Source organism: Lontra canadensis, unplaced genomic scaffold, assembly GCF_010015895.1.
Source record: "Lontra canadensis isolate GAN:19392208 unplaced genomic scaffold, GSC_riverotter_1.0 scaffold27, whole genome shotgun sequence".
NCBI lineage: Eukaryota > Metazoa > Chordata > Mammalia > Carnivora > Mustelidae > Lontra > Lontra canadensis.
In genome coordinates this window covers 18,607,034-18,622,229 of record NW_022631021.1, presented here as the reverse complement: position 1 = coordinate 18,622,229, position 15,196 = coordinate 18,607,034, and the positions used below count along the sequence as shown (strand labels likewise).

The following is a 15,196-nucleotide window of genomic DNA, read 5'->3' as shown; positions in this document are numbered from 1 at the left end:
TGTTTCTAGAAATTTATTTTTTCTAGGTCACCTAATTTTTTGGTTTATAATTGTTCATAGTAGTTTCTTATAATCCTTTGTATTTCCATGGTGTCTATTGTAACTTCTCTTGTTTTTATTTATTTAGGCCCTTTCTCTTTTTTTTTTCTGGCTAAAGGTTTATTAATTTTATTCATCTTTTCAAAGAACCAATGTTTTCATTTTTTTTTTTTTTAGTCCTATTTCTGCTCTGATCTTTATTACTTTATTCCTTCTACTCATCTTGGGCTTTTTTTTTTTTTCCTCCTAGTTCCCTTAGGTATAATGTTACACGGTTTGAGATTTTTCTTATTACTGAGGTAGGCCTGTATCACTATAAATGGCCCTCTTAGAACCACTTTCACTGCATCCCAAAGATTTTGGTCTGTTGTGTTTTCATGTTCATTTGTCTCCAAGTATCTTTTGATTTCATCTTTCATTTTTTCATTGACCCATTTGCTATTAGCATGTTGTTTACCTTCCATGTGTTTGTGTTTTTTCCAGTTTGTTTGTGTGTGTGTGTTTGTGTATGGTTGATGTTTAGTTTCATACCATTGCAGTCAGAAAAGATGCACAATATGATTTCCGTCTTCTTAAATTTATTAAGACTTGCTTGTGGCCTAACATGTGACTTGTCCTGGAGAATGTTCCATGTACACTTGAAAGAATATGTATTCTGTTGTTTTTGGGTGGAATGTTTTATATATATCTGTTAGGTCTATCCAGTCTAATGAGTCATTCTGGATGATCTGTCCATTAATGTAAGGGAGTGTTAAAATTCTGTCTACTAAAAATACAATTATCATATGATCTCCCTGATATGAGGAATTTGAGAGGCAAAGTGGGGGGCTTGGCGGTATGGAAGAAAAAATGAAACAAGGTGGGATAGGGAGGGAGACAATAAGAGACCCTTAATCTCACAAAACAAACTGAGGGGTGCTGGGGGAAGAGGTGTAGGGAGAGGATGGTTGGGTTATGGACACTGGGGAGGGTATGTGCTATGGTGAGTGCTGTGAAGTGTATAAACCTGATGATTCACAGACCTGTACCCCTGGGACAAATAATACATTATATGTTAATATAAATAAATAAATAAATAAATAAATAAATAAATGGCTTTGAATTGCCCATTATTATGGGCAATTATTATATAAGCTATTATTATTATATAAACTATTATTATGTTACTGTCAATTTCTCCCTCTGCCTCTGTTAAATTTGCTTCATACTTAGGTATGAAGCATAAATATTTATTAATGTTGTAGCTTCTTGTTGGATTGATTTCTTCATCATTATATAATATCTCTTTTTTAATTTCAAGTGTTTATTTAAATTCAAGTTAGTTAACATACTCCAATGCCTTTCTTGGTTTCTTGTTATAGTCTTTGTTTTAAAGTCTATTTTATTTGATGTTTTGCTACCCCAGCTTTTTTTCATTTCCATTTGCATGAAATATGTTCATTCCCACTTTAATTTTTGACATTTCACTTATATTATGTGTTGGTGTGTATCTCTTGGGGTTCATTTTGTTTGGGACTCTGTGTTTCTTGAACCTAGGTGTCTGTTTCCTTCTTCAGGTTAAGAAAGTTTTAAGATCTATTTCTTCAAAATTTTTTTTGCCCCATTCTCTTTCTCTCCTCCTGCTGAGACCCCTATAATACAATGTTAGTACACCTGATATCCCCGAGATCCCTGAAAGTATTTTCATTTTTAAAGTTAGGTTTTCTTTTCATTGTTCAGTTTGGGTGATTTCCACTACCCTGTCTTCCAGATGTTTGATCTTTTTTTTTCTGTATCCTCTAATCTGCTCTTTATTTTCTGTAATGATTTTTTTATTTCTATCATATTCTTCAGCTTTTATTGGCGATTTTTAATGTTTTCTAAAATTCTTACTGTGTTCATCCATTCTTTTCCCAAGTTCGGTAAGCATTTTATGACCATTACTTTGGACTCTTTAATCAAGTAAATTGTTTTTTCTCCCCATTCCTTATCATCCCTTTATTTCTCTCGTGCTGTTCCAGTCTCTGAGTACATCAGGCATAGTGCGGCATGATGACGGCACACAAAAGCGTCAGTTTCACCTCCCAACTCTGTTAAGTGCTCCAATGAAGATACACATGGATAATGGTCTTTTAACATATCTGGCAATTTAGAAGTCTTCTCGTGAATACGCCACGAACATCTAACTGGTGTTAGAAACTTTAGTTCTTTAAATGCATTATCTGTGTTATCAAACTGTGTCTTCTTTTTTTACATTGTGTAGGTATGGTGTAGTAGACACATTATATTTAATTAGGCAGCTCCCCCTGGTTTCTGAACTGGGGGTTTTAGCATCATTGGCTGGATCTTTTGTTTTGTCATCTTCCTCTTTTTCACCATCTTGAAATACCACATTTCTGGTCTTCCTGTCTCTAAATTAACACTCATATCTTCACTGTTGACTTCCTGAATGTATCCCTTAGTTGCACAAGCCTCAACCTGTTCACATATTTCACTTTATCTTGATTCTTCATTGTTAGAATATCTGCAATTGCGTGTTGCATTTCTTCAATAGTCTGAGCCCCTGCCGGAACAGCTTTCTCAGACATTGTGATAATATTTTCGATAGGACTTGTGAGTGGTTCCATATGTGCAAGGCATAGCCGACATTTAACAACTTTTTTGGCATCTGGAATATTTTTAATCAGGTCATTCAGTATGGCCAACTTTTCTTCTTTTGGCATTTCTCATTAATCAGGTTTAGGCATTCCAAAAATGTCTTGTTTACTTTTTCAGTAAATAATCTTTGCTCATCTTCTGCCATGATTGTCCAAAAGGACCCAGCAGCTGAGTTTTCAATCTGCCCTTCAGGCTCAGGCTGGGTAATCACTGAGCTAGGAGGCGTTTTCAGCACTTTTCTTTTGCCAGCTTTCCACTCACTCAGACGAGCTTTTCTCTCTTCTGCTGTTTCTCTGGGCTGAGCCTATCTATCAAGAGTTGCTTTTGCTATAATGTGTCTACAAGGGTCAGTGCTTTTTGATTTCAGTATCAGTTTGGTGTTAGAAGATGCAGCAGGCTTGGCTAGAGTTTCAGAGGTCAGGCTTATTGACAGTGTCTTCCTTCTCTCTACATCCTGAGAACCAGTTTTGGCACTAGATGAAACCGTGTTTGACTGCAGTAATTCATCCTCCCGAGCCCTTCCCAGATCATAATGTTGGCGGTGGTTCTCCCGAGGCTCTGTTTCACAGCGCCCTGAGCACTGTCACTGTGACTTCTGATAGGAGGCTGCACCAGCTGTCTATCCTGAGATGCTGTGCTCCCAAGTTTAGTGGTGGTCACCGCGTGTGTGGCTCTATCACTTTTCATGGTCACACCACGGGTGTCTATGGGTAGAGGCTCTGGGGCTTTAGGGACAGCAGCTGAAGGTTTCTCCATGGTTGCCAAACTCTCAACTCTTACTAGCAGGGGCTTTCTAAATGAATTAATCTTAGACTGAACAATTTGGCCAGGGTAAGACCCAAGCACAAACTTCTTGGGCATGTTACCATCTTGCTTTGGTTTTTCTGTGGGTATTTGTTCCTTTTTATTGTTGCTTTCAAAATGAAACACTTGGCTTAATTCATGTTTTGATGTTGAGGGTCATCTTTAATTGGTATGAACTGTCCCATTTGATTATTATCCTCGAAATTATGTAGTGTCAATCACTATGGTTGAATTGGTTGATTCATTAGAAGGTCTTAAAGGAATACAATTTTTTCTCATTGTTATATGATTTTTGTTCCCAGGAGGTCTACTGACATTTTCTTTACCACCCATTTTTGTTTTAAATTTCAGAACTTTTGTCTCTTTGTGGACCTGGCCCTCAGAGTTCATCACTTTATAGTCTCTACTACTGGGTATGTAATCTTCCTGTCTGTATGCAAAAAAAGCTTTTCTTTTTAATATATGTTCCCTGAGTTTTTGTCTCCTTTGTTCTCTGAATGCAGGCTGAGCCCTCTAGCTGGGGGCAGTGTAGCTCCTGAGGCACGGCTGGGAGCCCATGGCTGCTTCCAGAGGGGGATGCGTCTTGGCTCTCTCTCAGGTAAATTGTTTATCTTTGTTTCATATAGTTAATTTTTGGAAGCTTTATCTTATTCTTTGGTTTGATCTTAGAGAAAAAGCTTTCAGTTTTTCACCATTGGATATGAGATTGGTTATAGGTTTTTCTTTTTTTTTTTTTTAAGATTTTATTTATTTATTTGACAGAGATCACAGGCAGGCAGAGAGGCAGGCAGAGAGAGAGGAAGGGAAGCAGGCTCCCTACTGAGCAGAGAGTCCAATGTGGGGCTTGATCCCAGGACCCTGAGATCATGATCTGAGCCGAAGGCAGAGGCTTTAATCCACTGAGCCACCCAGGTGCCCCAGTTATAGGTTTTTCATGTTTTTCATATATGGCCTTTATTATGTTGAGGTATGCTCCCTCTAAACCCACTTTGTTGAGAGATTTAGCATGAACAAATATTCTTCTGTTTTTTCATTTTGCCTGTCTGTTGGTTTCTGTGTATTAGGTAATTTAATTATGTCTCCTGGCCTTAAAAGAATGGTCTCATGAAGATTTCCTATGGGCCCAAAAGCAATGACAGCCTTCTTAACCGGTAGAGCCAGGTATTCTCGTAATTTCCCCTGCTGGGCTATGTGTGACCTGTTGTAAGATAGCTTCAGCTGCCATGGGCATAGTGACATGTGGGATGGCTGGGACTGCTTCAGGTACATTGGTGGGCAGGGATGGCCTTGGCCCCGATGGCTGCAAAGTCCTGCCAGTTGCAAAGCCTTGTTGCAACTGCTTTAGGCATGCTGGTGGGCAGGGTGGCCCCAGGCCCTGCTGTTACAAGTTTTCGTGTGACTTCTGTGGGCGGTCTGGTGAGCAGAAGTGGCCCTCACTTTGTTGGCTGTGAAGCCTGTCTGCGGCTTGATGTACAGGTGTTTTTGGTGTAGTTACATTGCGATATTTTCGCCTTTGTTGGCTTTACTTTTTGGTTTCATGTCCAAGACATCATTGCCTAACCCAAATGTCATGAAGATATTCTTCTACATTTTCTTCTAAGATTTTTATAGTGTTAGGTCTTACACTTAGGTCTTTGACTTATTTTGTGTTGATTTTTGTATATGGAGTAAGGTAAGAGTCGAACTTCATTCTTTTGTACACAAATATCCAGTTTTTCTAGCACTATTTGCTCAAAGAACTGTCCTTTGTCCTTTGAGTGGTCTTGTCACCCTTACCAAAATTCCTTTGACCATATATGTGAGGGATTACTCCTAGGATCTCTATTCTATTCCATTGGCCTAAATATTCATCTTTATGCCAGTACCACACCATTTTATCGATCCAATTTTAGTATATGTGCTGCCGAAGTGAGCACAACCACACCATATTAGATACTGTAGCTTTGTAGTAAGTTTTGAAATAATGAAATATAAGACCTCCAAATTTGTTCCTTTTCTTTGAGATCGTTTGACCATACAGGGTGCCTTGAGAATTAATAATTAATGTGAATTATAGGATGGATTTTCTATTCCTGCAAAATATACCATTGTGATTTTGATAGGAATTCTGCTAATTGTAGACCACTTTGGGTAATATTGACATATTCATGATAGTAAGTGTTCCAATTCATGAACACGTGATGTCTTTCTAAGTTTTATCTCTTTTATGAATAGTTTTTCCATCTTCTTTACCTTTTCTGGGCAGTCTTAATATCTTATTTTTCAATGTTTATAAACTCATTATGTATTAAGAGCATTTACTTTTTGTCATATTGTGGCAAATATTCTGCCCAGTTAGTTATTCACCTTTCTACTTTTTTGATGATGTTTTGATACAAGTTTTCCATTATAATAGTCTTCTGAATATTTATATATTTATAACAGCCTTTTGAAGATTTTTTTTTCCATTGAGGATAGTTTTTTTGTTGTTGAGGTTTAATGGACATATAGCATTATATTAAGTTCCAGTGTAGAGCATAATGATTTGACATTTGAATATACAGTTGACCTTTGAACCACATAGGTTTGAACAGCATGGGTTCATTTATATGTGGATTTTTTCTATAAGTACAGTACTATAAATGTATTTTCTCTTCTTTATGATTTTATTAATGATATATTAATGAAAGAAAATGCCATTTTCTTTTCTCTAGCTTACATTAAGAATATAATATATATGCATAACATACAAAGTATGTGTTAATCAACTATGTATTACTCTTTCAATAACTCTCAGGTAAATGATTTCTTAAGCTGATATCCTCTATGCAAACACTGATTATTGTAAGTGACTCTGCTAATACTAAACATTCACTTCACCAATAGTAACTTCCTCTTAGCAGGGGATTTTTTTTTTTTAAAGATTTTATTTATTTATTTGACAGAGAGATCACAAGCAGGCAGAGAGGCAGGCAGAGAGAGAGGAGGAAGCAGGCTCCCTGCTGAGCAGAGAGCCCGATGTGGGGCTCAATCCCAGGATTCTGAGATCATGACCTGAGCCGAAGGCAGCGGCTTAACCCACTGAGCCATCCAGGCGCTAGCAGGGGATTTTTTGAGACAGAAAATAAGAAGCAATGATCTTCCTTAGTCTTATTACTTTTTTTTTTTTTTAAAGCTTAGTAGTGTGTTAAATTCATCCCTTCATTTATCAAAGAATGCAATCTAAGCTCTCTTGATCAAACTCAGACTTGCTTTATTTGAGGTATATATTAAAAAGGGGGAGGAAAAAACCCTAAAAGATTTTGGATACCATTCTGGTAAACATTGTGATACCAAAGCAAGACTGGATCTTTATTTCCCATCTTGTTTACTTTTTCAGAGTGGAATCTTATTTACACATAGTCCTTTAATTTTTTAAAATATTGCTTTTCTCTGTTCAATGGTGTAGGTGATGTTTTGTTGGCCTTTGCTTCATGGCAAGTCCCAGTAATACTTCAGTAGGTTCCTAGTGGCTGTTTCATGCATGTTCACAAGCAAATCTGTCACCTTCATACTTTTCCAACTTGGGCAGCCAGTCTGCGGGGTGCAACTAGGGATATAACACCTGGCAAGTGACAGTAGTGTCTACTGATGTTGGAACCCTTGGGGTAGCAAAGCTATTCAACCTTTAGCAGGAAAATGGGTGAAAATGTGTTCTGCTTTCTGTGTTTTAGTTTTTAAAAGGAGTAATGTAGAGAAATATTGGTGCCCCACTGTTTGAAAGGGTTTCAGGAAACAGCTCTTCTGTGTTCTCCGTAGAACTCAGAAATGAATCCAGGGAAGTTGGACTCTGAAAGAAAAAATCTGAGTCATAAGGCCTATGTATAACACTTGGTGTATACTCATGCAGAAATTTTGAGGGGAAGGAACTGTCTGTCTGTCTTGGTCATGCTGCATTTCCAGTTCAATGGTCCCTGCCATTAAATGGATACTCAATGAATATTTGTTGGCAGCCAGATGCAACTTAGCAGTGCATTGTCCATGTTTTCTCAGCAACAGGGCAGTGAGAACTTAAGTAACATCCCAGGAGCTCTAGGGCCTGGGAATCTTTTCTCCAGGCACAGCAGATGATCTAGTGTCCCATCTATAATGGGATGACTTAAAGGTGCCCTAGGAAGAAAGGTTTCCCCAGGGATGCCTAAAATTCCATGAATTAGATAATTGTTTTTCTGTTTGTGTTTATTCTCACATGGGGGGATGGGCTAGCCTGGTGATGAGTATTAAGGAGGGCATGTATTGCAATGAGCACTGGGTGTTGTACACAAAAAATGAATCATGGAACACTACATCCAAAACTAATGATGTACTATATGGTGATTAACATAACATAAGAAAAAAAGAAAAAAAAAAGAATCAGACCTCAATCTTTTTGTCCACAAGCCTATTTCCTGGGAGCAGAGACCCCTCTCTTTTGCCCCCTGCTACTCTCTGCCTTGGCAGGTTCCAAACAGAGAACCTATCCCTGGCTAAACAGCCATTATTATGGATATCGATATACCTATACATGTATATATCATATATACATGTGTGTACATGTGTAAATATGATAAATATATTTCCTATTAAAAACTCCACAGTGTTTGTGTGACTTGCATCTGAGACCAGCCAAAGGACCTGCTTACAAGGCAGAGTGGAGGCTGACATTTATTGAGTATCTCTTCTGAGCCGGGTATCTGGCCAGATGGACACTGCCTGGTGGGGATGACTTTATTAGGCAGATGTTATCATTTCCATGTTTACTGAGAACAAAGCTAAGGCTCTGAGAGAAATAAAGGATATTCTCAGAGTGATGGGACTGTATTGGATTCCAGAACCCCCCAGTTCTCTTCTCTAGCACAGAAGACCATCCATTTCCAGGGGGGCAAGGAACAAGTCATACATCCCTTCTTATATTCTCACTGGGCTTTGCACAGGACTTTGGTATGTTTTATAGGAAATGCATGCAACAGAAACCCATTCAAAATAAGCTTCAGCAAAAACCACCTAGGGTACCACTTCGGATCTGAGGAAAGCTGAACAACCATGGCCTCAGCAGCAAGAGCCCTTGGGCTTTCTTCCTAATGCTCCACCATGAGGGGTCTCAATAAATGTACCTCCTTCTCTTAGCTGAAGTCCTCAAGAGAGAATGCAGTTGACTTCTGGCTAGCCAATGAATTACCTCCTCTGGAGTCAGGTGTTTACCTCTAATTCAATCAGCTATGACCAAGGGTCAGGAGGTAAAAATATGGTTCCCCGGAACTCTTTCTGTGGATAGATGAGACATTTCTCCAAAACCACAGTCATGTGTCGGGCAGACAGTCCACAGAAATCTGTTATATTTAGATGTAACTCCATGGATGTTTTTTGTCTGGTTGTTTTTTTGTCCTGACCAAACACTTTGGGAACCTTGGCTGAATCATTCTAGGTTTTTGTTTGTTTGTTTGTTTGTTTTTGTTTTTTGTTTTTAGCCCCAAGACAGGGATTTATACGTTTTAAAGAAAAATATGTGTCATTTCTATATACCAGAGGTACCCTTGCTTACAAGCATTGGAGAAAATCAAGAAAGAAGAAATAGACTATTTATTCTCAAATGCTTGGTTTCAAGGAGGCAGAGGGAATAGGAAAACATCTGTGGCTAGGGCTATTGTGTTTGCTGCTGGAAGACGACCAAGGCCAGTTATCAAATAGGTGGGCAGCAGCAAGTAGGTGTTTGTTTTGTTCTCTTAGGAAGTTATTTTGTTTTGCAAGTTGTTTGAATTTCTCTGGGGTCAGTATCCTGGGTGTTCAGAACTCTTTTTTTTTCCCCCATTTAGAGTGCCCAAATTTTACATTTCACCTAACTCTAGAACAGAGCCAAGGCTGGTTTGTAGAAGTACGTTTGTCACTTGCAAGTTGGCACTGAAGGTTACACATGCATGGATTATGTCTATACTGCCACCTTAAGGGAGCTGCTGGAATTCCAATATGCTTTTTGTTAAAATGATTGATTATCAAATGTAAAATTTCAGAAAGGAAATGAGAAAGGTTTGTTTGTTTGCTTGTTTGTTTTTTTAAATCATAATGGAGTAATCCACCTCTTTAAAAAATGACCTTCTGGAAGATTTCAAGGCATAGAGAATGTTGCCAGGTGTGTCTGAGTTATGTAGGTTAGGGTTTGAGATCCGCCTCAACCTTCCATGGTCAATGACTGTCCTTAACTCAGACATTTACCTTTTCTAAGCCACAAGTATAAAAAAGTGATGTTAATACTATTTCACTGTGTTTTGTGTTGACTAAAGGCCATAGCATGTGTTCATCTTTTGTACTTGGTAAGCACTTGGTAGATGATTGCTATGTTATCTGAAATTTGCTATGACTGAAGGCATTAGGGAAGCCTTCTGCAGGGAGAGGGAGAGAAAGGTTGGGGGAGGAGGGCATTAGGAACTCAAATAAAGCCAAATACTCAACATACAACCTACAGTGGATGTTCAGTAAACACTTAAATGAGGGAAAAGGGGGAAAAGAACTATGTTACTGGAGATGAGTTTAACGGTCAAAATGGGGATGGAAAACATTCTTTCCACCATTCTTTTTAGAATTGGGGAATCATAAAAATACAGAATGCTCATGTGGTGAGGATCCTAGACATGTACTCCCTATTTCTTTTTTCAAATGGGGTAACCAAGTGGTTGAGTCATTTCTCAAGTATTTGATTGTGACTCAGTAACACTGCAATTAGAACCCAACATCTTGACAAATAACCTAGTGCCCTTTATATAATGTGGAGATATCACTCAAGATTGGCCAAAACAGGACTTCCCTGGGTTTTCTTTCTTTTTTTTTTTTTAAGATTTTATTTATTTATTTGACAGACAGAGATCACAAGTAGGCAGAGAGGCAGGCAGAGAGAGAGAGAGGAGGAAGCAGGCTCCCCGCCGAGCAGAGAGCCTGATGTGGGGCTCGATCCCAGGACCCTGGGATCATGACCTGAGCCGAAGGCAGAAGCTTTAACCCACTGAGCCACCCAGGTGCCCCTCTTTCTTTTTTTTTTTTTTTAATAACTTGGGAAAGTTATTTAATATAACTCTGCTTTGATTTCCTCACCTGCAAAATAGCCATAATAATAATATCCTACTTCAGAGGGTTGTGGTACAGATCCAATGAGATGCTTCATATCAAGCATTTAGAACTGTGCTATTAATGTCAACCAGTATGATTATCAGACCATAGAGTTCACCTCTCACAGTTAAATTGTTTCCTGGGCATGACCAATCAGACTTTGCAATCTCTAAAACCATTGGCTCCCTAACTCTGTGTCTCCACGATAATCAAAACATTATTTCTTTATAGCTCTTGGTGTGTGGCACAATTGCCTTTTTTTTAAAAAAAAGATTTTATTTGATAGAGAGAGCACAAGCAGCGGGAGAGACAGAGGGAGAGGGAGAAGCAGACTCCCTGCTGAGCAGGAAGCCTGATGCAGGGCTCAATCCCAGGACCCTGAGATCAGGACCTGAGCTGAAGTCAGATGTTCAGATGAGCCACCCAGGCGCCCCTATTTTGATATAATTATAGATTCCTTTACAGTCCTAAGAGATAATACTGACAGATCCTGTGTACCTATTACCCAATTCTCTCCAGTGTAAACAGTTCACGGAACAGTTCACAGAACTGACATTGATATGATTCATCGATCTTACTCAGATTTCCCCAGTTTTACTTACACTCATTTATGTGTGTGCTTTTAGTTCTATATAATTTTATCACATGTACAGGTCCCTGTATCTAATATCACAGTCTAGCTATAGAATAGACGCACCATCCACAAAGACCTCTTGTACTATTCTTTTATAACCACACCCTCTTCTCTCCCGCACTCTCTCTGCCCCATTCCTCAACTCTGGCAACCACTAACTGATATTAGGCTTTTCTCATTCAGTGTAATTCATGGAGACTCACCTAGATTGTTGCCTATAACCTTAGTTTGTTTCTTGGTATCGCTTTGTAGTATTTGATGATAGATGTACCACTGTTAAACCATTCGCCCCTCAAAGGACATCTGGGTTGTTTCCTGTATTTGGCTACTAGGCATAAAGCTGCTATGAATATTCATGTACAGGTTTTATATAAATATAAGTTCTTATTTCTCTGGGGTAAATGCCCAAGAGTGCAGCTGCAGGGTAAGGACAGTAATAACATATTTAGTTTTATGAAAAACTGTCAAGCTATTTTCCAGAGTGCACTACTTTATAGCAAATGCAAGTGGTCCAGTTTTGGGGCATTCTTACCAGCATTTAATATTATCGCTATTTTTTATTTTAGTTTTCCTAATAGGTGTGTAGTAATACCTCATTGTGGTTTTAATTTGCATGCCCCTAGTGACAAATGATGTTGAACATCTCCCATGCTTTTTGGCCATCTGCCTCTCTCCTCTTTAGTGAAACATCTCTTCATATATTTTGCCTCTTTATAATTGGGTTATTCTCTTTTTACTGTTGAGTTTTGAGAGTTTTTTTTTTTAAAGATTCTATCTATTTATTCATTTGTGAGAGAGAGGGAGCACAAGCAGGGGGGAGCAGCAGACTTAGGGAGAAGCCAGCTCCCCACTGAGCAAGGATATGGGGCTTGATCCTAGGACTACCCTGGGACCATCATGATCAGGGCCAAAGGCAGATGCCTAACTGACTGAATCACCCAGGTGTCCAATGAGACTTCTTTATATATTTTAGATATTAGGTCATAAAAGACATCTTATTTTTATTTTTTTAAAGATTTCATTTATTTATTGGAGAGAAAGAGTACAGAGAGGGAGAGCAGAGAGAGAGAGAGAGCATGAGTGGGGGTGGGGCTGGGGAGGAAGCAGAGGGAGAGGGAGAAGCAGACTCCCCACAGAGCAGGAAGTCCAATGTGGAGCTCCATCCCAGGACCCTGGGATCATGACCTGAGCTGAAGGCAGACACTTAACCAACTGAGCCATCTAGGTGCCCTGACATTTTTCTTTTAGAGTAAAATATCAACATTGGATTATGGGTAGCATAGTGTATGTACTAGTAAAATACATGACCACAACAGCCAAAGAAAGGGAGGAGGTAAATGAAAGTACACTGTGGTATGGTTCTTAACATTATATATGAACTGACAGTGTTAATCCATGCCAAACCATAAGTTAGAATGCATATTATAATCATTTAAAAGACACAGAAAGAGGAATCATTAAAAAAAAGATATAACTAAATTAATAGAAGAAATAAGGTGATGGTTTGGGTTGCTCAGTTGTTAAGTGTCTAACTTCGGCTCAGGTCATGATCCCAACGTTCTGGGATCAAGCCTCACATCGGGCTCCCTGCTTCATGGGAAGCCTGCTTTCTCTCTCCCACTCCCCCTGCTCGTGTTCCTGCTCTCGCTGTCTCTCTCTCACTGTCAAATAGATCAATAAAATCTTAAAAAAAAAAAAAAGGTGGAATACCAAAAGATGGCAAGAAAGCAGGATTAACGGGGAAAAGTGCAGCTAAAACAATAGGAAATGAATAAAAAGCTAATACACTTAAACCCAACCATATTGATTATTATATTACAATAAATGTTAGTGAACTATGACCTTTAATATAAGAAGTTTTTAAAAAGACCCAACTATTAAGGTGTTTACAAGGGACACACTTAAGTATAAAATCATAATACGTTGTGAGTAAAATGACAGAAAATATTTATTATACTAGCACTCATCATTAGAAAAGTGATATGGCTATATTAATGTCAGACACAGTAAACTTCAAAATAAGGAGTATTACCAGAGATAAAAAGAGACATTGTATTATGTCACATGGGTCAGTTCATTAAGGAAACCGACCGATCCCAAATGTGAAAGTAATTGCTAACAGAGTTTCAAAGTACACACACCAAAAACTGACAAAACTAAATGGAGAACTAGAAAAATCCACAGTCGTATTTTGAGATTCAACACTCCGCTCTCAGTAATTGACAGTAAAGCAGACAAAGAGGAGGGTAAAGGATTCAGAAGAGTTGAGTATTATAAAAACTCAGTGTAGTAAAGAACACCACACACTGGATAGGTCAGATACACTTTCACATGAACATGGGGTTTTCATCAGAAAAGACCCATGTTGAACTATATGTTGAACCATAAGACATGTCTAAAATTTAAGCGTTAAATCACACAGACTATTATATGACCACAATTAAATTATTAGACATTGGGTGCCTGGGTGACTCAGTTGGCTAAGTATCCAACTCTTGGCTTTGGCTCAGGTTATGACCTCAGGGTTCTGAGATTGAGCCCCACATTGGCCCTGCTCAGCGGGGAGTCTGCTTGAGATTCTCTCTTTCCCTCTGCCCTTCCCTGCCACTTGCTCGCTCTATCAAATAAATCTTTTAAAAAATTGTTAGACATCAATGATAAAAAAGATATCTAGAAAATTCCCAAAGATTTTGAAATGAACTAACATGCCACTAAGTAACACATGGGTCAAAAAAATCATAAGAGATTAAAATATGAACAACACTGAAAAATACCACCTAAGAAAATGTGTGTAATGAATATGAAATCCGTAGCTTTAACCATTTATATGTTAGAACACAAGCCTTTTACATTTTAAAATGAGAGTGGGAATAAAATAGATTTCAATATGGAATTTCATTTCACAGTAACTTTGTTCAGACCATTTCTCTTTGTGAATTGGAAAATATTTGTAAACCAATGAAACTAAATAAAAAGGCAAGTATAGAATAGACCATCAGAGGGCACTATTCTTTAACTCCAGAGGAAAAAGGCTTTCCTGTGAAAAACTGTAGACCTACTCATTCTGCAGGAGACCTGAGACAGCACTGAGAATTGATGCCTTTATTTTGAGAATGAGACTGTTAAGGGTGGGGGGTGGAGGTGGGGAGTGGTGGAGCAAATGACTTCCCAACATCTAGGAATAGAGTTCTAGGAATAGAGTCAGAATTCTAGGAATAGAGTCAGAACTAGAAAATTCTAGGAATAGAGTCAGAACTAGAAACCAGTCTCCTGTTACAGCACATCATGATTCTTTGTGAAATCAGAGACAGACCCAGACTTTCCTATGGGCTTATGCTCATGAGCTCTATTTCACTGGAATCTCCCAGCGATGAGATGTACGCCTGGAGTTGCTGCAGCTGCTGTGGGTAAGGGGAGGCAAAGAGGGTCGGAGACACCAGGACCTGGAGGCATTCGGGCGCCCAAAAAGTTGCGCTCGAAACTAGCGCCACCTCTTGGATGTTCTGGTGATGCAGAAAAAAGCCAATTGGTACAGGGTTTTCCGTCACTTGCAAGCAAGAATCTTGAATATGACAAGCTCCTCTGCTTTACAAGAGAGCCAGTGGAATTCAGGACATAGGGTTTTATTTTGGAAAGAGAAAAAAAAAAGGTTCTAGGTAACTCACCGGGACTGTGTGTTGCAAGGTGATAACTAAGGATAGAAAAACAGATGAGGACATGCTCATGTTTCATTTCCCCCCAGCGATTTTTGTTCCTAAGTTATGGATACAATTATTTTCTTCTCTTCTGACTTCTCCATTGCATTCTTGGCAAGGTAAATTATTTCAAAGACCATTAAGAAAATATGCTGGTAGCAGGGAGATGCCAGTTGTGTCATCTTTAATACAATGGTGTCTTCTGACTCTCTAGGGCTAAAGAGCAGGGAGTAAAAATACTATACAGTTGATGTACTTTGCCTTTATGTGCATTATCTCATTTCCATCCCAC

At 38.7% G+C, this 15,196-nt stretch overlaps 1 pseudogene; it reads right to left on the bottom strand.

Annotated features, from left to right (window-relative positions):
- Positions 1-2,016: 2,016 nt before the first annotated feature.
- On the bottom strand, positions 2,017-5,019 carry LOC116871779 (annotated as a pseudogene).
- Between the last annotated feature and the right edge of the window lie 10,177 nt (positions 5,020-15,196).